The sequence below is a fragment of the Mercenaria mercenaria genome, chromosome 16, assembly GCF_021730395.1.
Source record: "Mercenaria mercenaria strain notata chromosome 16, MADL_Memer_1, whole genome shotgun sequence".
NCBI lineage: Eukaryota > Metazoa > Mollusca > Bivalvia > Venerida > Veneridae > Mercenaria > Mercenaria mercenaria.
In genome coordinates, this window is record NC_069376.1 from 5289109 (window position 1) to 5315402 (window position 26294).

Genomic DNA, 26294 nt, shown 5'->3' on the forward strand with positions numbered 1-26294 from the left:
TGTGTGAAACAGTCTTATTATTAGATAGAAAAGATCGTAAAAATAGTACAATACAGGTCCTATGAATAACATATATAAAAATAATGTAGGTCCTATAAACGAATCTATGAAATAATAAAACAATTTGAACACAATTTTTGGTAGTATCCTTCACTTAAAATTTATGTTCTAAATTTGTAATATCACTCGTCATGCGCATCATTTTACGTCTAAAAGAAGGAGTCCTTAGTTCAACTGCGCGCCAGTCTTTACATTTAATTTTCAATTGATACTTCGCTATGAGCTTAGGTGAAATGTCCAAACATATCACATTCTGATACCAACGATAAATGAGGTCCTTCTCTGCAATTAAGTTTAGTATTTCATCGAAATATAAGTCCAACAACTCTGTTTTCGTTCTTGATAGGCAAGAGTGATTCCTTTGCGATAATAGTCCTTCTTGACATCCAACACATTTTCTTTTTATGACGATGTGCGATTTTTTTAATATTTCCTGCGCATAAAGTACGTTAAAATAAGAGTCCAGTAAACTCACTCCATTGCTCTCCATGATTTTACTTCTAGTTTTTTTTTTTAAAATTTCCCAACTTTATCTAGTTTACGTATGATTTCGTTGGTTAAAACTAAAGCCTTGAGATGACTGTTTACACCCAATAGTATTTGAAAAAGATGTTTCATCAAACAGGTCCTTAGTTGAAGAAGATTGTCCAATCATTTTTAAGTAAACACAGTCACGTGACCATTTTCTATGCTCTTTTAACGCAGTATCAGTACAGTTCCACTGGCATAATTCAAGTCCACACATAAAACATTTCACCAAGTCACTTTGTCCCGTGTAAAATAATCCAGCATATGCTAAATCTTCTTTAGACGGTGATATCTGTTTGGGCCATGTTAAAAAGGTAGATAGCCTATCGTCATAATATATGTAATTCTTACAACAAGCACGTGTAAGAGCGACACTATCTGAAACATTCATTGCTTTCTCATGAAAGTTTCACATTGAAATAAGAATATGAAGTCCATGCAGTCATATTTTAAGAGCTGTAAAAACTAGAAATAAAAAGTTTTTTTAGGCCTATTTCAAACGTTTGCCTCGCTTTTTGCTTTCACTCACTTCACAAACAATGCAAAATGTGTTTTTAACATTTGATCTTTTCATTCTGTTCTAAAAAAGATAACAAGTAAGAAATGCTAATTTTTGAATCGCATATGAAATTGAACAGTTCTATTGGTAAAACAACGCGTTTGGTACCCTTTTCAATAATGACAACAGAACTCTGTCTCCCACGTTTTAATATTAATGATACCTTTTGATTTAAAACGCAAGTAATGTTCTTCTTACTACAATCAAAAACTATGTTCTCAAAATCATCATTTACTAGCTTGATTCGTTTCTCGTCAAGTTGCGCTTGTGTCATGTTTTCAAAAAAAGATGTTATTCCAGTTGTGTTTTTTTTTCTTTTTTTCCAATCAATATGTAATTGTCTTACTATTATTTTGTTTTCTTTTCTAAGTCAAATGTCCGTAGGTTCATACAGAAGGTATTTTTCAATAAACAGTACAACTCCTTAATAGAACCTTCACAACAGTCACATTTCAAATGAAAGTCCCTTCTGATTAATTTTAAAACTGTTTTTGAGTTTTTCAATATGGTTTATATCTGGAATATGTTGTGTTTTTATTACCAGTTTTCCCTTCTTTGAAAGCAGCACTGGTGTTGATTGTAGAATAAGCAACAATAGAGTTGGTTGTAGCAGTTTCGTTGACTTCAACGTCTTTCTTCAATGTGATTCCCTTTTAAAATAATTGCTCAAATTATTCACTGCCACATGTTTGTTAAGATAACAAGATTACATATGGAAAAAAATACTATAAGTAAAACAAAACTTTTATTAAGCATAAAAAGTTGTTTTTAACTGATTAAGCTTTGTAAAAAGAAAAGAAATGTATTGGAGAAAAAAAACACTTACCTCTTCAGTTATCACAATTTGTCGTTCCAGCGTGTCAATTGCTCCCCTAAGGTTAAGTGTTTCACTCCACTTTAGCCATAAAGATTTAGATTTTTCTTTTATAAGTTCTCCGTTTTCAAAAACGTTGTCGTTTATGTATATATTTAAATATTGTCCATTTTTTTTCGCTGTTATACTTTTATTGTATCCAAAATTTACTCTTATAGGTTGGTCCATAATTTAAAGAAGTTGCTTTTGTTTAAAAAAATATAGATATTCTAACCTGCATTAACAAGTTCCACTTAAAAAAGTGTTTTGAGCCGTGGCTCAGTTATTTTTCCTTACTCTTTATATACCTTTTTTCACGCCTATGAATTGGCTTAAAGCCAAGTGATTCTTGTTTCAACAAGATGAAGGCAGTTAAAACTGGTTAAATCCAGTTTAATTTTACCTAGTCAGCAATTTTACCTAGAACAGGTTATTTATTAGAACACCATAAATTAAAAAAAGAGAGAAAATTTGACACATTTAACCATCTTCATGTGAGCAATCTAGAACAACATTTATCTTTTGTCATCATTATTATATTCGCCATTTTCAGATTTATACATTTTTTTACAATTTTTTAACACAGGCTTTTACTTAAAGAATGAATATGTTTGAAGAACTTTGGGCAGAAAAATGCAATGTTTGTTTAGAAGAAAAAGAAATATACTTTATAAATAAGTGTAGTTGTAGAGGACATGTATGTAAAACATGTTTTGAACGCTTAGATAAGTGCCCATTTTGTAGACAAAATTATCATTCGCAGTCTTCTTCCACATGTCTTTCTAATGAAGCAAATGGATATGAATCAGATTTGGCACAAGCTTTGCCATATGGAGCTCATTATATGGTTTTCAATCAAGGTTAAGTGGGGTGAACGCTAAAAGGGCTAAAAAGAACTGGAACTATTGGTTCCACTACTACAATGGACTTGAAATAATGCGCCCACATGTTTCTTTTTTGGAAAACCATGATAGCATTCATATGGTGCTAGGAACGGGTAGATTTGATGATCCTATTTCTGGGGGAAGTGCCTAGTTAACCTCATCTCTTCAGACGAACTTGATAACCTTTTTTCCTTCTATACTCTATGTAAATGATGCAATCGGGTTAGGAGGGAATTTTCAGAATCGTTCTTGAGGAACGTTATCGAGGTAGAGAGATATATTAGGTACACCGATTTAACATTTTTTAACTGTTTATTATTTAAACCCTTTAGGAGACACATACTAAATAAAGGCATGTCACTAGGTAGCTTAGCCATGCTATGGTACTGAAAACTGATTCAGTGTTTTGAAAATCAGCCAAGTGTTACCATCGATAGTTATACAACTCATGTACAGATGTCATCATTTTGTTCAATTTAACACTTACATGTAACTACAAACTAGTTTATTATTAAATTTATGTTATGTATGATTTAGTTCTATAGGGAACTGTAAGTATTGGTTTTAAGTATACCCTCCCTCCCTCCCAATAAAATATCATTTTGTGGAATTCCATTTTAAACTATTTGAAATGCTCTTGGTATAAACAGGTTGCAACCCTGTTAATATCAAACAAGTTTAAACATGTTTAGGAAAGTATCCATCCTTCGTAATATATTACAGTGTTTTTAAATTACTACTTACTTATTATTTTGTTAACAGCTTATCAACGATGTAACATCATACTACATGTAGCAGTCTACACGCTTTTTTCCCCGTCGAATAACCATTAATATATATATATATATATATTGTACTTTCAGTAGTGCAAATATAGAAATCGTGTCAAGTTAATAATAGTATCAAATATTGGACTTTCCTATTTAAATATAGTAACAATCCACGGTTCATAACTCCTCATATCGGTAAACAAGCACGGGTACTAGACATGTACATTTTTACGCAAGTGCCAATTTGATTTATACATAGTAAACTCTTAATAAATATGTAAATAAAGACATTTCACAAGTTAAACTTTCTTTAATATGACTATGAGATACCATTTTAACAAAATATATACTGAAATTTGCATCTACATATTTTGTGTATTTATCATTTATTTATATGACATAGTTGCAAAATTAATTCAGTATTGCTGCAGCGAAAAGCAGTTTACGTAGATAACCAATTAAGAAATGTTTTGATTAAGACCTATTATAATATTTTTATGTATAAATAGAGAACGATAACAAAAACATTATTGGAAAAGTCGATTATGTCTTTATTGCTAATTCAGAGTTTTTTCTATAGTCAATACGATTCAGAAATAGTACAACTATTTTGTCACGGATAATGGTTTCACTACCCGATTCCCTTAAACGGTTTGTCATTAGTCAAACAGACGTAGCATGATACAGATAAGATTTAACAGATAATCTTTTTTTTCCCACTTAAATATAGGTTTAATGTTTTGCTATGGGTAATTGGCCTTATTCACTCGACAATGCGATTAACTAAATAGGCGGGTAGTTTGTAGGATATTTTGTAAACGGGGTAAAGAGGTTTCAAAGTGTTATTCTATCTTTCATATTTGACAGGTGGCACGCGCCAGTGTCCTTTTATGGTTTAAACATTCAAAATAACAAGACTGGATATAGTTTATGTCAATATATTTACAAGATATTTACAAGACAAACAATACAATACACAAGCTATACAAAAGAGCTTCTGTTTAGTAATCAAAATCTGTATATACAATATGTATGTAAAAATCACTGCAGGTCATTAGCTTTCACCCAGCTGTTGAACTTTTTAAGATAATATCTCCATTTCACAAAGTATTGTTTTATACTGTCCTTTGCCTCTAGTTTTGAGAATTTGTTCTATTTTAAATTCCTGGTCTGGATCATAGTCCACTTTCTGTAATTCACTCTGATAAAATGTTCCTTCAGTTTATACATGGGTATGCCCTGTAGTAGAAATGTTCTGCTTAGTTTGAAGACTTCCGCAGTATACTGTTCTTGATAGGCCCTGCGAAATGGATGCTTAGCAAAAGATATACGCACTAGATCACCTGTTTTAAATCTGTATACTGGCTTCGCCTTTTTATGAACACCAGATTTTTTCAAGTACATGTAAGCCCACACATCAGCTTCATTTTCTTTATTGACTTGATTGGGCGTTTAAATTGTTTAAGCTCCTATGAGGCGTGTCATTATAGCTGGCTTTATTTTATTCAGATCACTTATATAGTGATAGGAACGTCTTTGTCTCATCATTCTGTACAGCCGGGTTTTTATGCTTCTCTGACTGCGTTCAACGAAGTTAGCTTTTGGTGAATTTTGCGTAGTAAAAAAATATATATCCTTCTCTTTCATGAGCTTTTTAAACCATTGATTTACAAATTCAGACCCTTTGTCTGAACGAATTTTTAATGGTTTCACATCCTTAAGAATTTCTTTCATCGCTTTTGTCACTGACTTCGCAGTTTTATCTTTTAAAGGTTTAACCCGTAGCTTTCTGGAAAACACATCAATACAGAATAGTAGAAAGCGCACGCCATCATTTTCTTTAGACAAATTCTCCATGCTAAGCAGATCTATATCCCACATTTCATTTATATGACTCACACGAACTTGAGCCCCTTGATTTGATGAGGAACTTGTTTCTGAAGGGAGTAAGAGTCCTGCTTATCTAACCAGTCTTTAAATAAACTGAAGACTGAATTCGCCAGGATAATCCTTCTTCAGTGCATAAAACAATTTAGCTACACCACTGTAAGATGCTGGGATTTTTGGCGTTGTAATAGTATGTTCTTCAATAGCTCCTCTTTTTCAGACGTATTCATGCTGACTGATTTCAATTGAATGAATGTAAGACTACACACACTGTCCTATTTAAGGACATACTCCAGAAGATAAAGTATGGCTCCATAGCTTGTACTGCCCGAGGTAATATCCCAGAGCAAAAGGTGCCCGCTCTAGACATCATTCAGTGCTCATATATCACCCGAGTTCGAGTCCCATCAAAGGTGAAATTCAACTTGAGTAAACCCTCCACCCCCCAGGTTAATATATCTATAAGCAAAGGGAAACAACCCATTGCTCATAGTACGAAAATATCCTATGTAGTAGTCCCCCATTATAATAGTCTGCTAACGTTCTACATTTTAACTTCAATTGTGGAGGGTGGCTCTTGTGGATCTGGCTCTAAAATTGTGGATCCGGCTCCAAAATTGTGGATTCTGCTCCCACCACATTTATACTACTGAGATAATGGCTCCCCCTGTTTCAAACCGATAGTAACATCGAAAAATTTGGACAACTCTACAGTATTTGTCAATTTCACACAAGACTGAACAACATTATAAATACATTTAATCATACTGACCATTTTACAGCTAATTCCAGTTTGGAGTAATTTTACCCATAATGCATCATGATTAACTGTATCAAAAGCCCTTTGATAATCGATGAAAACACACCAAAGCTTAGAACGTTTAGACAAAACTTTTTGAATAATAGTATGCAACAAAAAAATAGCATCAGCAGTAGAGCGTCCATCACGAAATCCAAACTGCGACTTATTAAAAACATTTTCTGATTCGCGCCATGCGTTTATGCGATTTCTCAGTAACAGTGAAAAAATTTTACCTATAACGTTTACCAGTGTGATTCCTCTATAATTGCAGGGATTATTTGCATCACCTTTTTTATAAATAGGTACAATCACACCCTTTACCCATGAATTTGGATAAATACAGTTTTCAAATATGTAATTAAACATGGTACATAAATAAGGTGCTATATAACATTTTGTATCAATAAAGAAATCAGATACATTGTTTTCATAATCACAGCTCTTATAACGTTTTAACATAGATATTGTTTTTTCTATTTCTTCTACAGATATTGATCTATCTAACTGATCAACATTTACAGTTACATCACGTGACACATTATGATCGTTAATATATAATTGACCTTGTGATTCATTTGAAATGTTCGAAAAATGAGAAACAAAGTCCTCGATTTTAACGTTATTAGTAGTATTACTATTGTTTTTAAATTTCTTAATATATTTCCAAAATTTACGTGGAGACGTTTTGCTCATATCTGACAGTTTAATTTTCTCTTTATTATAGAAGACTGATTTAGCTTTACGTTTAACTGCACTATATACATGTTTTGAATTCAAAAACTGCACTTTATTTTCTTCAGACCTATTTGACATATACTGACGTTTAGCTGCAAAAAAGTTAGACTTTGCTCGTCTGCATTGTTCATCAAACCAAGGCGATTTTTTCTTTTTTGGTTTCGGACGGCTATTAACAGTTCTTGCAAAACATCTGTAAGAGATATCATGAACCAAATTTGAAAACTCACTCATACACTGGTCAATATCATATTCTCCAGATAACAATCTGCTATTTATTCTATCAAACAATACAGAATTATTATCTACTTGTTCTATAAAAGAATCCTTTTTGGATATATCCCAAAAGATTTTGTCATATTCAACCGAATCATTTTGTGGTATATCAATACAATTTTTTAATGCAAAAACAATAGGACAGTGGTCCGAGAATTCTGTTAACTCAAGAACACAAAAATCTGTTATATCTTGATAACCCTCATAGCTCGTGATTACATAATCAACTAAACTAGAAACCGGGTTATTTCTCAATATATAATGAAAAGAACATTTTCCATCATCCTTGCGGCCATTAATAATACACATATCGTTTTCTTTACAAATATTTAACAAGTGTAAGCCAAAATTGTTGACCTGTTGATCATGATTACGTCTCACAGGTAAACTAGACGTCTGAATACCAGACAATGGGATATCAACATAACGGTCAAGATTTAAATTCAATACATAATCCGGCAAGTCGCCTGTGCGAGAATTTAGGTCACCAACCCAGAACACAGTACCAAGGTCACTATATTTACGAATTTCAGTATTAATATGCTCGAAAAAATCGAACTCATATAACATTGAATTTTCATTTCTATACATAGCAGAATTTTCAGGCGGTATGTAGCTCACACAAAAATATGCGTCAGATTGGGCATGAGTAAACTTTTTATCAATTTTAAACCATATTATACCTCTAGCATCTAAACTAATAAGCTCTAGATAGTTTTTGTAACATTCTTTATAAAACACAATAACTCCCCCACTTTCGCGCTTTGCCCTTTTACTCGACTTGGGACGAGGACAGTTAAAATGATCAAAACCTTCAATTTTTATGTTCGCTGTAGTAGAGTTCCATGATTCTACAAATAACAAAATGTCAAAATCACTTATGAAATTTACAAAATCACAGTCATTAAGTTTCGAATTTAAACCCTGAACGTTCCACAATAGAAACGATAACTGCTTCTCATAGACTTCCTAGCTATATCCAGAAGTGGACACATTGTCCACCGTGTACATTCTATTGTTGATAAACAGTTTATCATAGGATAGGTAAGCAGTCTTTCCATCATTTTTAGCTTTTATCATCGCCGGGATCAACAAGCGTCGCCGATCCTGAATGGTTTTGGGAAACTGCTCACTGACGCGTATCTTTGGCTGAGATGATAGGCTTTTTGCATAATCAGAGGCCTTCTGCTTTATCAGTAGTTTATCTGGGTAATGATTAAACTTAACCACAATTGGTCTCGATTTCGTACTGTCATATTTATTTCCAAGCCTGTGCGCTCTTTCGATTTTAATGCTACTTTCTGGATCTACGATTTTCAGGGTGTTTTTACAGTGGTCCAGAACAGTATTTGCACAATTCTCAGATCGCCTACTTTCAGCAGTACTTAATTCGTCGAAGCCAAAGAAAAGCAGGTTGTCCCGCATGGATCGCGACTGCAAATCTGTTATTTCATCGGGAACCGATTTGAACTTGTCATAACTCTTCTGCAACTGAGTGATTCGTTCTCGTTCCTTTTGTAAGACCTTGTCGATTTCTGATTGTTTCGATATTAAATCATCACATACCTGTGACTCATAAGCTCTACTATTTTCAACAGTATTCAAGCGGTCATTAGTTTTGCTCATTGACTCCTCAAGGGATGTAACTCGTCCGTCCATGACTGAAATTTTCTGGTTAAGCGAGGATAACTGCTCCTGAATAGAATCTAACTTTTTGAGTCTACTGTCTAAAGCGTCAAATCTACTCATAACAATCTGTTGAAAATTATCTTGGACATAGGATGAGGATTGTGCCTGTTGGTTAAACACCTGCTGTGGTACAGGAGCGAACTGTTGTAAGCCCATGGGTGAGGTCACATACTGCTGAGAAGGGGGCGGTTGGGATTGAGGTGAATAGAAAGCATTACCATTCGTCTGATACGTGTTCATATTATTCATATTTGCCATATTTAACGGCTGTACATTGGATGGCTGACTCATTGTGCTGTAAGAGGCTGTCTGTCCTTTACCCGGTTGATTGTTCGAATCATCAGGCGATGAAAGTTTCCGTTTCGCCTTTTTATCCTTGTTCTTTTTTTGTGGCATTTAAAGTTTTCATTACACAAACATGATCATTTCACTAAATAAATCCGAAAGTTAATAATACAATGATCTATACCGCCTCAGGCCCGCGCTGATAAACAGCTATAATCCTTTGTTCCTTTATTGAAATATGAACTTTTGAGATTTTGCATTAAATTAAAGTTCCAAAGAAGATTATTCTTAGACACATAGTTCCACAATTCATTCATAATTCCGTTTGTACTACAATATATAGTATCCAAGCGTTATAAACACTATTAAAATCATATTTTCTAGAGAGCGACAAAAATTTGAACTGTCCGCCATAGACCACGTGATTCAGAATAATAATAATACAACAAGTTTGTTGCTTGATCTGTTAACATTCTACTATTGAATTTAATGACTTGGAAAAGAGATGTTCTGTTCTTCTGATCTGAAATGCAGTTAAGGAATAAATTATGATAAATATGTCCTTCTTTTGAAATGACGTTCTAATTTATCAAGGAAGTTGTAAGAATTAAAGAAATGCTGAAATCTTTTATGTTTACCGCTAACTTATTGATTTAATTTCTTAATAACTCTACACAATATCGAGTATCTAATTAAAAAGCAAAAATAAGACCTATGTAAAATTGACGTTTATGCCAAATAAGTATAGAATACATTTTATATTTGTAGTTCTTTATTTTGGTAAATACCAATTCAGAATGTCTAATTTACTTTGATAATAACCTGTTGAAATGCATTGCATCAGCTGCGTTATAGTTTCTCCTATTTTTTTGTATATTGTCTGCGTTTTCACACTACCCGTCTGCGTTTTCCCTCTATATCTATATTGTCTGCGTTATTCGTCTGCGTTTTAATCCGTGCCCAAAATGTATAGAAGAGCGGTGCCTTTGAGCGATAATGTTCCTGCCAAGATGATAATAGCCCGAGGGCTTTAGCCCGAGTGCCATTAACTTTTTCCAGGGCCATTATCACTCAAAGGCATCGCCCTCCCATGTATTTACCTGTTTATTACATGTTTACCTGTAAAATAGTTAGAAAAGTTTAGTGTGTCATTTTTTATGAGAAGTGGCATCTACTGGCATAAGGAATAAGGTCAGTAATTCGGTCGAAAATGTGCTTCCGTGGTGTATCGAAAGAAGTCCATAATAAATAGATCCTAATTTTCCCACTTTTTGCGCAAATTCGTGTAGAACGAGTGCTTTAATCACCATTTTTCACTACTAGAATACATTCTGCATGAAATGAGACGGTTTTCATGTTCATACACCCCACATGGCAAGTTTTGCAGATCGAAACCGGAAGTAGGTGTTTATTGCGCGGACGAGAGCAAATATGCGCCATTTTTAGGGAAGCAGACCACAACTGACTGGCATTTCACTAGGAACTACATAACCCCCTATTTTCTTTTCATTTTTTCGTTAATTTGTGATAGAACTTTCATGAAAAATAGGTGTAGGAAAAAGTGATGTTCTCTAAAGATACGTAAAGACGATCTGAAGTTGTCGTTTTTTATATGAAACAAAGAAGGATTTGAATTACTGACCTTTAACCATAAGGTTATAATGCAGTAATTCGGTCCAAAATGTGCTTCCGTGGTGTAGTCGAAAGAAGTCCCTAATAAATAGATCCTAATTTTTCCATTTTTCGTGCATTTGCGCATAAATCGGGGGACAAATTGGCATCATTTCACTCGTGGAATGAATTTTACATAAAATGGGACACTTTTCATGCTAATATTCGCATGTTTTTGAGTTGTTTGTTGAAAACGAAAGTAGTTTGTTTATTCTGCGGACCGCTTTCTGAAATGCGGCAATATGAGGGTACCTGACTTCAGTTGACTTGCCTTTCACTGCATACTATTCAACAACCCTTTTTCTTTTCGTTTTCTTGAAGCAAATGTATGGATATCTTGTGGGAAATAGGTCTACGACGGAGTGAAAATCTAGAAACTGTAACAAAATTGTTCTGAAATAGCTGAATTTTATATGAAACAAAGAACAATTTCTTTTATTGGTATATAGTCATAATAATTTATCAGCTTTTCAGTTTCTGTAGTAAAATATGTAGGGCCTATAAGAGACTATATATTGTATAAAATCAAATACTTTTTTTTTGCTTATAGCATAATTTAGGATTGAAAATAAGTTATATCATGAATAAACTAGAAACTGTAATATTCGCTTTTTCACCTCCATGAAACGCCATGACGTCATTTCTGTTAACGGACGTTAATTTCCCGCTTTAACGCCAGGGTCATTATCGATAATGGCCCGGGGCTTATTATGATAATGTGATAATGCATAACACAATGCGGTAATGGGAGAATTTTAAGCACAAATTTGTTATTATTTATAGGTGTAATAAATCGTTGTAGTGATTTAAATATTGGTAGTCATATGAGAATAAACTATTTAGTCTCAAGTCGGATATAAGTTTATGTGATTACCTAGAAAACTGATTTTCAACATTATTCATTTTCCGGGCCGATTATCACCTCCCGGCCCGGCTCTGACGTGTATTAACCTCTAAATATTTAATATGTCGTTAATGTTGTCGTAAATTATCATAATCTTCTTCTAGTAAGACATTTATATATACTTGAGAGATATCCCAGTTTGTGTTTTGTCGCTGAATACAATCATAGTTTTTTTTGTTTTTTTTTTTCAACTGGAAATCAGTTTTCACAAATATTATAATTTTAGAAATTTTCGGCGGAATGATCGACAGAATAGGATATTAAGCAATTCTTGACCACCAAGCGGGGAAAATATAGATATGCCTGAGCACTCCTGTCTTTCTCTAGGGGAAACTCTTTTTTTGCACACCGGACTTGCGTTTCCGGCGGTTTTACCCATGCCGGCAAAGCCCATCTGGCACCCCACAAGCCAGATGACTTTCGCGCTGTTAATGGCAACTAGTGGTTAATGCTCTGAAAATATCGTGTTTTTTGTAAAATACGAAAAAAGCAGGTACCTTTGTAGTGTCTCTTCGTTCCTTATAGTATATTTCTCGATTTAAAATACGTTAGTTTACCGTAAAAACATAAGGTTACGCTACAAGCGATAAAACTAAAGTGGTACTTTGTTATTGCGCTAAACGCAAAACATCATGACGTCACTTTTGCTTACGGACGTTAATATCGCTTTGTGATCATTCTCTACTATAAGAAAGAGTGCTAAAAAGAAAGTATTTCTACCTTTTTTAATATACAGTATACAAGAAAAAAATAATCTGCCAGAATAAAATGCTAACATGTATACGATATGCAAAAAAAATATATCAGTCAGATGAATGTGTTTACGAATCGGAATAACTGTGACGTCGTTTTGGAAACGTTCTCTCTGACTACATGCGGACGTCGTCAAACAGCAGTCCGTTATCACAAGGCAGCCTTGTCGTTACTATTAGCTGTTATTACTTACAAACAGTGCATGTGTTGCATATTGTTCTGATGTCACAGTTATTACGTCATAGTGTCAAACGGCGTAGCGGCGCGTTGGAAAAGAAACCGATTGAAAACGGGCAAACATTTCATGAATGCCGTCACGAATGTACATTAAAGTCCTTAGTTACGTATTAGAATCGAAATAGTACATCTCATTTAGTGATTTGCTCTTGAATAAAATCATTGTATGTCGTTCAGATGCGTCCTCGTGATAAAATTCCTTCGTATCGGAACCCCAAACAATGATTTATTCAGCGACAAATCACTAAATAAGATATGTCATTTCTAAAGTAACTCACAGCTTCAGTCTTATTTGATTGATAGGGAAAAGGTTGGATATTGCTGGAATACTTCTCACAATCGACAAAGACGTTATTTCGATATACGGACTTGGTGGCCATTCGCAATTACGATGAGTGTCTGCTATCATTTGTCCTTCGCCTTTTCATTTCAGGAATTTGTTATTTACCTATGAATATGGTCGAAAATTGTTATTCTCGACTTCGCTTTAAAGTCAAGTCAAGTCAATATCATTCGTATCATAAAACATTTCAAAGAGCTCTGATAGTGTTCATTATTCAAGCATTTTTCATTACTTTTAAAATATCGCAAAAATATTTTGATTTGGTATGTTCCGATCGCATAAATGTATGACTTTGTGTACCGTATTTTAATACGATTTATATCATTTGAGTAGAGAACAGAACAGAACAGAGCAGAAGGTTATTAAACAAATGACGTAGACCTTTGTAATTCATTATAATAATATCCTGTGCAAAACTCAATTTACGAGGAATTGATTTTATTACAACACAAGAATAAGAATTTAACATGGTCAAATTCAATTTTTTTTTTCATTTAAGCCGTCAATCTTTTTTCTTGCGAATATTGATATTATCTGTGATAAGATCCGTTGGAAACAAAGAACGAAACAAAACAGCAAAATAGCACCAAACGACGTGTATTTTAACAACACTAAGTCCAAGTACCGGGAAACTTTTTACCGCCGCCAGACGGCGCTTAATAAACTTCTTTAGTGATAGTTGATAGAATCTGAGAACAATCCATTTGAAACAAAGAAATTAACCAAGCAAAAAGCTAGAAGCTTCGGTTTGATTGAGTTTGTTCATGTGGAGTATCGGACTAATAAACGGAAGTCAACTCTAGTTAAAATGGCCGTTCTCATTCATTCGAAAGGACCAGAATATATAATACAACTTTATCATCATACAATGAAAAAAAAATGTAAACTATGTTTTAAGATATGTTGAACAGCCGCAGTCATGTAAAAGGTCAAGGCTTAAATACTATTCTGAATACTATAGGGAACGTAAAAGAGGTAGTTCTGCAATTAGAACCGGAAGTCATGGTGTTACGTCATTTATCCGGGTAGCGTAGAATAACGCCTCGTCTCGGCATCCTGTAGTGTAAATTATTTCATGAATTAATGGTAACGCGTATGTAAACTTATTAAATTGCAACGTAACCATTATTGTATAGATTAAATATGACATTTGAAATGTTTAAGATGTTAAATAGTTCCAAATTGGCACTAAGCTTCAGCTTGAAATGTGAGTATCTCTAAAACAATTGAGTCAAAAGCACTGACACGGACCTATGCATTTTATTCACCACATAATATGACCATATGTTTTTATCTACGACTGTTTCATCAAAATCTATATGGTAGAGAAAATTCTACTCAATAAAATAACAAATAATCTAATTTAAGTATGTATTTTATTTATTATTGTTCCAATCATGAACTGGCCATAAAGCGTTCTCTATTCCAAAGGAATAAAGTCAGTAAACTAATACGGTCGAAAATGTGCGGTCATGGTGTAGTCGAAAGAAATCCGAAGTAAATAGATCAATATTGTCCCATTTTGGGCGTAATTCGTGTAAAGTGAGTACGTGGGTCATTCACGTTTTCACTGCTAGAATACATTCTGCATGAAATGAAACGGTTTTCATGTGTATACATCCCTTACGACCAGTTTTGCACATCGAAGCCTTGAGAAGTGATTTACTTTGTGAACAAGAGCATGTATGTGTCATTTCTAGGATAACAGACCACAGCTGGCTGGCATTTTACCAAGACCTCTTCAATCGTATATTCTCTTCATTTCTTTTGTGCGTAAATATGATAGACCTTTCTTGAAAAATTGATGTAGAACAAAACTGATGTTCTATAAAGATACGTAAAGACGACCTGAAATTGTCGTTTTTATATGAAACAAAGAAGTATTTGAATTACCGACCTTCAACCTTAAAGAGCAGATATTTTGAAATATGAAAGATGATTTAAAGAGCACAAACATGTAAGCTAAGCAGCAAGAGGTATCTGAAAGAGCATTGAAAATTTAAACATTTTTTTTTTTTCGAGGAAGGCATGCAGAGACTAGAATCGATTCTCTGTGGTCAGTATCAATGTCGCTGACTTGACGATTACTCGATCGCCGGCGACAATCGGAACATCTCTGATAATTATTACAGGCCAGTGAGGGTAATACTGGAGAAAAGTAAAAAAAAATCTCAGGCACCAGCAGGTCTGTGTTATTACTTTTATTACATAGAATATACAATCTTGCGATATTTACTAAATGAAAAGAATCTTTGCAACGACATTTGTTTTCTTTGAAGAACTCATTGGTAATTGATGGGATATTCAATCACCCAATCGATTCTTTAGAAGGACTGGCACATGTGTTATTTAAAAAGCGTCTTCTCGTTTACTGGATCAAACTATTGGAACGCTTGTCTATTCGGAGTCCGGGAAACGAATGTCGACCTGCAGGATATATCCTGGCTCCCTGGCTTTATGTTTATTTATCATAAATACTACAAACATTTAATGAGTAAATTTAAGCCTCTGAAATAACACATTCTTAGCTGATGGCTTTGTTAGGAGCCATGGGCAATAAAACAGTCGATATAGAAAGAACCTAAAGTTACGCTGTAATAAACCAAAAATTACATAAATTATGATAATTAGGAGGGCAGCCGGGGGCCGGATGATATTCAGATCAATTTTCTCACCTTGTGCCGGATATATACGTCAAATACAATAAATTAATAACGCAAGTCAAAACTCAATATCATCTTTATTATTTCCGTTTATAATTCGATAGACTTGGAAAAAATAACTTACAAAATTTTGATATATAATTTGGCAAAATATTAGGTTTTTTATGACATAGAACCTTTCATGCATAAAAATAGTCATAAAAAAGCAACAATATATATGTAAGCACATCACAATGTGACAGAAATCAAAACTCATTGTGTACATTAAAGCATTATACATTTCATGAAATATTATCACAAAACTGATACAGCACAGCCGTGCATATATCATGCTTATGATCTGAAACATTGAAATTGTGTTCATACACGGTCGGCAAAAAAGGAAAAGAAATGATTTGTCATGATAAAGATAATGTATATTCATTAAGTGTATGAAAAATGGCATTATCTATTAGCTGAGAATTCAACTCGTTCAAAAACTTCAGTATTGAACCCGCGCTGATTTGATATCCTCTATTTGAATATGTTCATCATAAATGTAGACATCAGATAAATGTTGTGATAACATTTTGCATGGAAATAGTGTAATAGGCATATGACACCAATTCAACATAAACTCCTTTACATATATATACAAATGTAGAACAAAACTATTTACAAGTACTTATAAACATACACATGCATGGATCATATAACTTAGTACTCAATAATCAGAAGAATGTATCTGCTATGGAAGGTAGTATCCGCCATAATATAAATTGCTAAAATACACAGTCATTGGAGACTGGTGATTACAATTTCCTGACCCTGAATAGAAACTTCCAACTTTTATCTGGTTAAATTGAATGTTGCAATATCTGACATCTACAATGAAGAGATATTACCTAAATTTTCAAAATAGGTATTAAGTTCAAACGCTTTGGAATGAAGGTAAATGTATTTATTTCTCAAGAAAAAAAATAGATGTATTGACAATATTTTATGCAGTAGCGTTAAGTTGTGTCCATTTAACATTTTTAATAAAGGAATATTTTGTGATGAAGGAAAAGTAAATCTATTTGAACATGGAAAACATAAACATCGAAGGTACATAATATTTATAGGTTATCAACTTTGTACTGGATATATGCACAAGTTCTGCAGCGGTAATATTGCGCGACTTTAGGAGCGCAATATCTTCCGCGAAAGAACGTGAAAATACACCTTATTTTTAATTACTCTCACCTGACTGAGTCCGTCTGTGATTATTATTAGCAATTATCATAAACGGGAATAATAAACAGGCATTTGAAAATATGCAAACTTTTTTTTTTAAGTTGCAACATTCAAGTTAACAAGAGGGTCAAGATGGCCCTAGGTCGCTCACCTGAGAAACACACCATAATACACCATAACAGTGAAAACATGTTTGATCTAGTGATTTCATGGAAAAAAATGTTCTGACCAATTATCATTAAAATTGGCGCAAAAAAACAAGTATTTTCCTTGATTTGACCTAGTGACCTTGTTTTTGATCCCAGATGACTCATATTCGAACTTGACCTAGATTTTATCAAGGCTATCATTCTGACAAAATTTCATGAAGATCAGTTGAAAAATACAGCCTCTATCATTTACACGAGGTTTTTCTTTGATTTAACCTAGTGACCTACTTTTTAACTACAGATGACCCAAATTCAAATTCAACCTAGATTTCATCAAGGCAATCATTCTGACTTACTTTCAGGAAGATCAATTGAAAAAAAAAAAAACAACCTCTGTCGCATACACAAGGTTTTCCTTTGATTTGACATAATGACCTATTTTTTGACCCCAGATAGCCCATATTTGAACAAGACCTAGAATTCATCAAGGCAATCATTCTGACCAAATTTCATGAAGATTAATTGAAAATTACAGCCTCTATCGCATACTCAAGGTTTTTCTTTGATTTAATCTAGTGACCTAGTTTTTAACCCCAGATAACCCATTTTCGAACTCAGCCTAGATTTCATCAGGATAGACATTCTGACCATAATTCATGACGATTAATTGAAAAATACAGCCTCTATCGCATACACAAGGTTTTTTTATTTGACCTAGTGACCTAATTTTTTACCCCAGATGACCCATTTTCAAACTCGGCCTAGATTTAATCAAAGTTATCATTCTGACTAAATTTCATGAAGATCAGTTGAAAAATACAGCCTCTATTGCATACACAAGCTAACTGTTGACAGACAGACGACAGACGGACGACGGACATCGAGTGATCAGAAAAACTCACCTGAGCATTGCTCAGGTGAACTAACAACATGGAAAGTCGAGGTTGTCATTCGTGTGCATTCGATTTGTATTTACCAATATTATATAGCAATTTGTATCATAGCAGATAAAACCCACCATAATCATCTATAGTCACAGCATAAGTGTACAATATGGCATTTAAGGTAGTTGTGCACCTTTGGAAATCCAGACCGCTGCCTGAGTCAAGCCACATAGATTCAGGTATCGAACATTAACATGTGATTCATGCTGAATTACAACGTTTTGAGCAGATGACGTACGACCATTAGTAAAGATCACAATTCCTCTCCCCGAACACTTAGTACTTAAATAAACAAGGCAATCTGAAAGACAGCTAAATCCCCCGCCACTGCAATGGATAGTGAAAGGGTAAACCTTTGATTTTAGCTGTGACCTTGACCTTGAACTGACATGGCTGACTCATGAAATCTGCACAACGTCTTGATGAGGTGATCATTTGACCCAAGTTTCATGAAAATCCTTCAAGGGGTTTAGGAGATACAGAGCTGAAACCTTTGCCTAGTTGTGACATTGACATTGAGTTGACATGGCTGACTCATGAGTTCTTGATGAGGTGATCATTTGACCAAAGTTTCATGAAAATCCTTCAAGGGGTTTAGGTGATACAGAGTGGACACCAAATGGAAGGCTCAAACCTTCGACCCTTAGTTGTGACCTTGACCTTGAGCTGGCATGGTTGACTCATAATTTCTGCTTATCGTTCTGATGAGATAATCATTTGACCCAAGTTTTATAAAATTCCTTCAAGGGGTTTAAGAGATATAGAGCGGACATGAAATGGAAGGATCAACCATTTGACCTTCAGTTGTGACCTTGACCTTGAGCCGACATGACTGACTCATAAGTTCTGCACATCGCCTTGATGAGGTGATCGTTTGACCCAAGTTTGATGAAAATCCTTCAAGGGGTTTAGGAGATATAGAGCGGACACAAAATGGAAGGCTCAAACCTTTGACCCTAAGTTGTGACCTTGACCTTGAGCCGGCATGACTGACTCATGGGTTCTGCACATCGTCTTGATGAGGTGATGATTTGACCCAAGTTTTATAAAATTCCTTCAAGGGGTTTAAGAGATATAGAGCGGACACAAAATGAAAGGCTCAAACCTTTGACCTTGAGTTATCACCTTGACCTTGAGCCGGCATGGTTCTGCACATCGTCTTGATGAGGTGATCCTTTGAGCCAAGTTTTATAAAATTCCTTCAAAGGGTTTAGAAGATATAGAGTGGACACAAAATGGCAGGCTCAAACCTTTGACCTTGAGTTGTGACCTTGACCTTGAACCGACAAGGCTGACTTATTGGTTCTGCATATCGTCTTGATGAGGTGATCATTTGACCCAAGTTTCATGAAAATCCTTCAAGGGGTTTAGGAGATATGGATCGGATACGATTTTGTTACGGACGGAAGGACGGACGGACGCAGACCATTCCTATAATCCCTCCGCCACGGCGGGGGATTAAATACATGACCCAAAGTTTTCTATTTGCCGAAATTCAATGCTTTTTGTATGTGTCTACAAATAAGTTTTTAATCAAAATGAATATACCCAAACGCACACAACTACCTTAAAACAAAAATGCATTCCATCAGAAGTTAACCTATATTTAACGTATATTTATATATGACTACATATTTCATCATCATCATCATCATCATCAACAACAACAACAACAACTACATTTTCAATGGAATCCATTTTTAAAAAAGCGTGTGGCATTCAATTATTGAACAAACAAAATTTCATCTATATACAGTAATAAAATAAAAATGAAATTTACATTTTTTTATGTAAAGTAACTTAAGGTTTCGATGGAGGCCTTGAGAAACAAAAATCAAACAACAACAAATCATAGAAAGAAAGAGTTGTTTGACATGAAAATTGAACAGCATGTAAAACATGTATATTACTTTACGAAACAAGTGTCAGTATACTGATATAAACATTAAATTCCGGAAAAGGGCTGCCTAAAGGGGCTCCACTTTCGGACAGTTAAACGCCTTTAAAAACTCACCATTTTCAAAGAACAGTTACACATGTTCGTTTTGATGCATTTGCAATAGCGTGCGAGTGGTGAAATTTCGCATAACAAGGTGGAACACAGTTTTCAGCAATTGTTTATCATTATTTCTTTACATATGGCATTCATTTTCAAAGGGAGACAACTGTTCCCGATTATTTTAAGTACAAATGGCATTCATTTTCAAAGGGAAACAACTTTTTCCGATTATTTTAAGTAATCTTTGAGAAAAAGTTGTCTCCCTTTTAAAATGAATGCCATTTGTAAAGAAAAAAAGATAAACAATTGCTGAAAACTGTGTTCCACCTTGTTACGTGAAATTTCACCACTCGCACGCTATTGCAAATGCATCAAAACGAACATGTGTAACAGTTCTTTGAAAATGGTGAGTTTTTAAAGGCGTTTAACTGTCCGGAAGTGGAGCCCCTTTAGGCAGCCCTTTTCCGGAATTCAATATTTATATCAGTATACTGACACTTGTTTCCTAAAGTAATATACATGTTTTACATGCTGTTCAATTTTCATGTCAAACAACTCTTTCTTTCTATGATTTGTTGTCGTTTGATTTTTGTTTCTCAAGGCCTCCATCGAAACCTTAAGTATCTTTCATTGAAAGCTTATACTTCTTCATTTCCCTAACATTCCCATCATTCAATTCAACTCACCCAATAATCTAACTACTGATGCTGCAATTGTCATGATATCCTCTCCATAAAAATGTTCATCATATATTATATAGACATAAAAATACTGTATAAACAGTTACAACGTAAATAAAGCAATTAAAGGTCCAATACTAAGGAAAGTGAACATTTTAATTTCTTTTAAAAAGCACAGAAACTATTTCATTTTATTGGAAAATGAAAGTTGGTATGTAGAAATTCGAAATAAATAGCAGTATATGTACAATTATTTTTCTATGAAGTATGAAGAAAGTTAAAAAGACCTGGGGGGGTCATTCTGTCGATTCATTGAAATTTCAACATAATACACATACATTTCTTTGAGTTCCAAAGACCTTCTGTAAATTTTGACCTGCCAATCTTCATTATTTAGTGTCTTGCAGAAGTCTATGCACTGGCTATGAAAAAAATTGCCAACTCACTTTCCCTTAGTAATGGACCTTTAACATAAGTCATACATCAACTCATATCATATAACAAAACTATGTACAAGACATCAAAACATATGCAAATCCGCATATTTCACTACTAATACTAGTATATGATTTCACGTAACTTTGTACTCCATCGACAGCATTAAATAGCAATAGACACTACAAATATAGAATATAGAATCAAAAATAGAATAATATCAACATGTTATGTTATATACAAGAAAAAAAAATTCTGCGAAACATCACCCTCTAAAATTGGCCCAGGAAAACAGCCGTTTAGCAATTATGCGTATGTAGACATTTTCTCAAAGAATAAAACTTACTCGAGGAAATTCACAATGAAAATGCTCCAGATATTTTCTCAATACAATAAGCAATAAAACTAAGTCAAAAATATCACTGTCACATCCTGTCACTTATGACTCATTATACCAGATTTTATAAACAACAACGAACTACATTTTGGACTACTTTCAAAGAGAAGTTAATCTGCTGAAATATTATATACAGTACAACATCACAGACTTGACGAGAAAAAAAGCAGACACAAAATTGATACTATAAACCTTTACCTTTAACTTAAGGCTCTGCTAAATGAGCAGGACAAGTCATATCATTAAGGTAGCGTTTCACACTTAATGAAAATTTATTCAGATACAGAATTCTAAAATGCTTGCATTTTTTGTCGTTTAAGAAATAATACAAATCTGTACATTTTCTTGATGCTTGATGTTTTTAAATCCCTGAACAGATAAAACAATATAATACTGACATTGTGCATACATGCACAAAATATTTAGGTCGCTATATGGAATACAATATTTAACAAACTATCAATAGGAAGTGGCTAGGTAGCCGGTTCTTTCAACAATGACCCTGACCTTTAAACAACAGACAACAGAAAATTGCCTCGTGATCAAGAAAAATGAGCAAACTAAAGCTGTTATTCTTTCTTTGATCAAAAACACAATAATTACCAGAAATCATATCAGGTCCCTGCAACCTTGATGTTCGAGTCACTGATCCCAAAATCAATGGGCAAATTCCTCAGATCTACCATATCATTATGTAATTCTGAAAGCAAGTAGCTGTTACACTTTATAACTTCCATAAACATTTTCATTCTTTGAGTCAGTGCGATATGACCTTGACCTTAACACTTAAACACAAAAATCCTAATCACGCACAATGATACAAAATGGGTGAAACACCGCTAATTCAGCACCCAAGTTCCTAAACATGAAATCAAAAATATGTAAGCTTAATTATCGTCGAATGGCACTAAGTGTTCTGCAGGGAACAACATTAAAATAACTTTGGTAAAGGGCTATACACGGCATATCAACGTAAAGTTTCATGGACTTCCGCCAAATGGTCTCAGAGAATATGTCTTTTGAAGAAAAGTTAAGACGGACGGCAACTTACGGATGGCGAGCGATCACAAGAGCTCATCCCGAACACTGTGTGTCCAGGTGACCCTAAAAGGGAGATAATCCAAAAAGGAAGCAAGGCAAAATTATGGTTCTTACAATGCACTGCAATTCCTCTACAGCGTAAGTTCTAGTTCTAGACCTAAAGTCAAGTTTAAAACAATAAATAACCAAGTTTTTGAAACTGACCTAGATTTTTCACACACAAAGACTGACAAAGATTTATTATGTTCATGTAGAAAACATTGTTTGACTTAGTGACACAGTTTAAAGGCCCATAATTCCTTTGTTCAAAATATGGCTGCCGCATTTTTTGTTCTGACCTTCAAATATGTCTATTTCTTAATAAATCCTTATTTCAATATTGGTTTTCTTATATATTTGCCAAAGGTTTGAATATCAATTAATATCGAAGAAGATATCATTCAATCAATCATCTAAGATTGTCTCCCTTTATGGTCCTAACTGTGTAAAGTCCATTTCTGTGTAAGGACCATTTAATTATGCATAACATTTAAATTGACAGCTGCTATATCTATAAAATTAAAAAAAAATCTGAAAAGTAGATCCCTCGGAAGCACCGAAAACAAGGCAAACAGTAAAAATTGCAGACTCGGTTTGATTGAGTCTGTTCATGAGCAGTAATGGAAAATGCAACACTGTCCACACCTTATAAGCCTTATAATGTAACTTTAAGAACTCGGGTAACCCAATTTGAAAATGACCTACATTACAGAGTGCAAACATTCTCGCAAAGTGTTATAGAACGTTGTCTCTACTGTGCTAATTTGATTTATCTATGATTTGACCTAGTGACCTAGTTTTTGAACTGAAATAATCAGGTTTCAAACTTGACTTAAATTTTATAGATGTAAACATTCTGGAAATGGTTTGTGAAGATAAAATAGAGAATGCAGCGTCTGGAGATTTAATTATGTTTCCAATAATTGACCAAATTCTTAAGATTTATTTAACAATTCAACAATCTTGACCAAGATTTTATCAAGGGTAACATCTCGACCAAGTTTCATTGAAATTGTGCCTAAATTGTTGACAACAGACGGGAACGGAAACAGGACGGTCACAATAGCTCACTTTGAGCATTTTATGCTCTCAGATGAGCAAATAATGTGTCACTAGTAACAATGTTTACATTTAATTTAAAACATAATTTATATATTATCATGTGTTCTTTTCATAAACAAACAATAAACATAACTCGTAAAATTCAAAACAGTTCATATATAATACAAATTAACTAAGGGATACAGACAATATATCTACAATAGTCTATCAACTGTATATACACAAAGTAACTGCTATAATTCAGAAAGGAAACGACTTTCTTCCTTTAGAAAAAGAAGACCTGCATAAAATGTAATATTATATACACTTCTCAAATTCGTTCATTTGATTGGTCGAAAGGGATGCATGCGCAGGTCGGCAAAAGCGATATTGACTCGCAAAATGATAATGACTCTTCTGATATCACTTTTTCCTATATGTAAGAAATACAGGCCAGATAAATGATTGCATTTGAGAAGGGCAAATAATATAACAATTATACACTTATGTTTCATGCAATATTTGTTTTATAGGTCGTAGGACCCTTTTTCGTAATTTAACTTTTGTTGACTTGCAAAATCTTTTCGCTTAATAAGTACAAATAAGTGAGGCTTTATAAAATTTCATGTAGAGATAAAAATAGTCATTCCGTTCATTAAGTGATTTATTAATACAGGTAGTCTCTGTGTACATTGGAAAGCTGTCATCTACTGTTTAATCAAAGACTTTTCACAATAAAATGAAACAAAATGATTCCCAGTTTAACGTTTTTATCAAAAAGATGAAAAGTCCGCTTCGGACTCTACAGTGTTTTCGTATAAATATGTTCTTTCTATTGTAATTATGAATGTCGTCTGCTAGGAATGAATAATTTTCTACAAAAAGTACATGTCATATTAGAGAAATAGTCCTTTAATTAGAAGACTTCCCCATGTAAATAATAGATGTTGTAGTATATGGCTACGGACTATGCAAACAAATAGTGATTTTGAAAACGACATGAAAATATGCCCCACAAAGTATTTGTTTCTTAGAGCAAAATGCATTTAATATTTCAACAATTCCATCTTTGCCGCGGTATGTCAAACACAGCAAATTTCGTTGTACATGTATTTGCCATAAAACGGCAATTTCCAGATATTTTAAATCTATTATCCTAAAATAACAATAAACCATTGTTCGCAATTAGCATATAATGAAGCCAAATCAAACCTTTCTGAAAAAAAAAGACTTATGACAGCGCGTGTGACTTTTTGAAAGCCTTCCACATAATAAGAAAAAAGTTCAAAAGCGATGTGTTTACAAAAGTGAAAGTCAGACATTTCTTTACTAACTAATAAGAAATTCAGAATGATTTGTCTCTGGTAACGAAAATTTATAACTGAAAGCAGTTTTTCTCACAGAATTTTGGGTATAATACGATTAAAGTCCTGCAATGCTTTTTTGTCCAATGGCCGGAAACAAGAGGTGATGCCAAGTATATCATGGTGTGTGTAGCCTAGTCACCGGAAGTATAGATCTTTGGTCCAGAAGTATTTGCGGCCAATTGTAAATCCACGTATGGCGATATATACGTAGCATGGCCACCGGAAATACGTCTATAGTTTTGAAGTGTTGGCGTTGATCTTTTATCTGAAGTATGAAGGAAACTGACCTGAAAAAGACATTGAAAATTATATAATTAACGTTTTTACTATCATTTGAATACTCGCCTTACTGCGCATATGTAACCATGACAAAATCATAACCAATTTCAAAATTTAAGCTTGCATTGCTTCACAAAGGAATGAGACAAGTTTTAGCATAGCTCGCATACGACATTCAAATCCATGGACACGTTTAGGAATGTTGACATATACGATACATGTTTAAGAATGTTGACATATACGATACACAAATTTGCTGGCATATTCTTGAACTTCGAGCCAGCTCGACATTGGAACTTCATTGAATGTCGAGCTGCCCAGACATTCGACGTTTGACATTATATTTTTTTATGTTTCTTAGATACAAGTCACTAAATTTATTGTAATTTCTGCATGTCTCGGTAGTCTACAAAATTAGTTAACTGAATGTCATGTATAACTTGAATAAATTAGCTTTTAAACGTCTTGGTAAGAGAGCGATAATTGTATTTGAATTGTTGCAATTTGAAACAGACGAATCTCCTAAAGTGAGTGATCAATGACCTGAGAATAAAACAAGGTTCTTGAAGCATTCTTTTTGATACAGTAGCTTATAGGGATCAATATGAACGCCAGAGAAAACTAGAAATGTGTCCATGGGACACAGATGCCCCCACTACATGACATTAAAATGACAATATTTTTCCCAGGTCAGGGGCCAGAACTCCTACAATACTGAATGAATCCGGATGCGAAACCCCAGGTGCACATCTGCACATGCTGACCAACATTCCTGAAAACTCTGGTGACACTAGGTCAAATACTTTTGG

At 33.9% G+C, this 26294-nt stretch overlaps 2 protein-coding genes across 2 annotated transcripts in view; one reads left to right on the forward strand and one right to left on the reverse strand.

The window, feature by feature from the left end:
- LOC123544264 (uncharacterized) overlaps positions 1–26294 on the forward strand; it is a 200719-nt gene that overhangs the window by 47605 nt on the left and 126820 nt on the right. The gene's annotated exons all lie outside the window — the stretch shown is intronic.
- LOC123543813 (uncharacterized) overlaps positions 15965–26294 on the reverse strand; it is a 453424-nt gene continuing 443094 nt past the window's right edge. The window contains exons 7-8 of the mRNA XM_053526066.1: positions 20822–25493; positions 15965–20006 (exon numbers count right to left, since the gene is read on the reverse strand). The gene's annotated coding sequence lies outside the window, so the exon portion shown is untranslated. The remainder of the gene's footprint in view (positions 20007–20821; positions 25494–26294) is intronic.